A 2,869-nucleotide genomic window follows, 5' to 3' on the forward strand; every position below is an offset into this window, starting at 1 on the left:
GGCTTCCATCTTTTAACTGTCATAAATGTTTCCAGGAACATGGGTGTACAAATAATCTGTTCAAGTCCCTACTTTCCGTTTTTTGGTTATATAGGAGTTGAACTTTTTAAAAGAGAACAAATGCAACTTTCTTAACTATTTTATTTTTTCTCTTTTTGAAAGGCTATGTAAAATTCTCATACTCTCATGCCACTTCTGGCCTTGATGATGACTCCTGCATTACCAAACCCAGAAAGTCAGCCCTTATTGCTTAGGACATACATGAATACAAAGATTTTCCCCCATCACCACCATGAGACCAAGCAGCCTGTTTTGGAATTAGATAATGCATTGAGAAAGCTTGCTTTCCTCTCAGATCAGACTCTTTGAATGATAGGAAGAACATTAGAGTTAGAACTTAGGTTTCCTGGGAGGGAACATGCCAGCTGTGAAAAGCCCAAAGTTGTAAATTGTCAGATGGTGACTATCTGTGAAACCTGTCAAGATTCCTGACAGCTCAGCTGAGAACCTAATTACCAGTTACAAAAAAAGACAGGAAAAACGTGTTGTCAGAGGTTGCCTGGTCAGAGAGAATGAGGTACAGTGTCCTGGCCTCCTCATCAGCCTCCTTCTTGTTTCAACTAGAGCAAAACACATTAGTATAATTGACATTACATATGTTTATTATCTGGAACAAAGGAGCCATGTCCAACCACAACCCTGTGTCAGCTGAGTCTTTGGTAATCACATAAATTGAACAGTGGCACTTGACCCAATTTTATAAACACTTCCTATATTCTCAGTGCCAAGGATAATACCATCTGTACTTACCTTTTCTCCTGAAGTTTATAGACCTCCTTGTTTCCTGGAGTGATGAAGAGCAATGATCCTTTGTTCTGGTGAAATCCAAAGAGGGATAATGAGTTACCTAAAGTCACACAGTCAATTTGCAACCAAACATCTTTTCTTCCAAGGAAAATAGTATAAAAATAGTATAAGAAAATTAGCAGTCTCGGGCAGTCTATCCACAGAACTGCCAGCGGGAGCTATGGAGGCCTACGAACAGGTCCAGAAGGGACCGCTGAAGCTGAAAGGCCTCGCAGAGCTCGGCGTGAACAAGCGGAAGAAGAAAAAGAAGGACAAAGACAAGGCGAAACTTCTAGAAGCGATGTGAACAAGCAAAAAGAACGAAGAGGAGAAACGGCGCTGCCTGGACAAGCGGACGCCGGCCCAGGGCCTTCGAGAAGATGCAGGAGAAGCGGCAAATGGAGAGGATCCTGAAGAAAGCATCCAAAACCCACAAGCAGAGAGTGGAGGACTTCAACAGGCACCTGGATACACTCACAGAGCATTACGATATCCCCAAAGTCAGCTGGACCAAGTAGCGTCCTGGTCCTGGCTGTAGAGGAGCATCGAGGGACGGCAGAAAGCAAAGTCAGGATTATCTTTGGTTGCTTTGGTATTTTCTGGAAACATTCTTTTACACACACCCATGCCTCTTCTGCTGAAACAGTACTTTTCAAAACTGTATCCCTTCAATCCAGAACTTGATTAAAGTAAGACTGTCCTCTTAGTTAATTTTGGCTTTTTGGTAGTGCATTGAAGGTAATTAGTTTGAATTGAAAGTTCTGGATTTATCTAGAGGCTAAACTGTGACTCACTGTATGAGTGGCATGTTAAAAAGTTTCTAGAGTTGTATCTGACATGCTGAGGCCAGCCAGCCATCCTCACCTGGATGAGATCGGACTCCAGAGGACAAGAAGCTAAAACCAGCCTGGCCCACGACGTGCAGAACCCACCAGACCTACACAGGCTGCTCTGACCTGGGACTTACGTTTTTCCATCGAGGCCCTGGGGAAGCCACCTGCAGCTCAGTGGCCTTCAGAAAGCTCCTCAGCCACCTACCTGTTCAGTGATGCCATGCAGCCTGGATGGCAGAGCAGCCGCCCTAGACCAGGATGGAACGTGAATATAGGCCCTGTCCCCTTCTAAGCCAGTGGCCTGTTTTCAGTCCCTCTCCCCAGAACCTTTTCCCAACACCATCTGGCGGGTGTTGCCGTGGCAGAGTTGCTGGCTGACCACGGCTCTCTCTAATGGAGTCCAGGCACATCTGCCTCACAGCCCTCACCCCAGCGCCCAGCTGTGTGTGTTGAGAGGTGGCACATCACTTGGAGCCTCTTTGGCATTCCTGGGCCGAGGACCCTCCTGGGGGACAGACCAGGGCAGAGCCCCAGCACAGAGATGGGTACAGTGGAGCCGCAGGATCCTGGTGGAAGAGCTGGAGTCTTGGAGGGTCTGCTTGTGCCCCGACAGGATCAAATGGCAACCGGTAAACCACAGAATAAAGCAAACCCAGCTAGGAAAAAAAAAAAAAAAAAAAAAAAAAGAAAATTAGCAGTCTTCACCAAGAATCCCTAAATTGGAGAAAAGCAACATTAGTGTACTCACATGCTGCTTTTTTTCAAAATCTTCTAGTCTTAACAAAACACACACATTTCCCACTCTCCTTTCTTTCCCCAAGTGCATCAGCAGTACTTGAGTATGAAGGTTACCTTCTCAGTGGGAAATTTATTTTTCAGGTTTTTGAAAACAAGAATCTGACACTCACAGCCTCAGGGAACAAAGAGAGATAATTAATATTTATTAGGCACCTATTATGGTCTAGATTCTATGTCTTGCCTCTATCTAATTTAATCTGTAAGTCAACTGGCAAAGTAGGTGCTATATACATGATTGATGCCATACCGGTAACTCAGATTAAGTAAATTGCCCAAGCTCACACAGCTAGTAAGTGGCAAAGCAGCTTGGTCTGGTGGTTCATGCCTATAGTCCCAGCTACTCAGGTGGTTGAGGCAAAGGATCACTTAAGTCCAGAAGTGCAAGGCCCTAT

General features: G+C 45.1%; 1 pseudogene across 1 annotated transcript; it reads left to right on the forward strand.

Moving 5' to 3' along the window:
* Positions 1 to 1,000: 1,000 nt before the first annotated feature.
* Positions 1,001 to 1,552, forward strand: LOC306658591 (protein FAM32A-like; annotated as a pseudogene). The gene has a single exon. The product of its transcript is annotated as a protein FAM32A-like (transcript).
* The last annotated feature ends 1,317 nt before the right edge of the window (positions 1,553 to 2,869 follow it).

This window comes from Sciurus vulgaris, assembly GCF_902686455.1.
Source record: "Sciurus vulgaris genome assembly, chromosome: 3".
Taxonomy (NCBI): domain Eukaryota; kingdom Metazoa; phylum Chordata; class Mammalia; order Rodentia; family Sciuridae; genus Sciurus; species Sciurus vulgaris.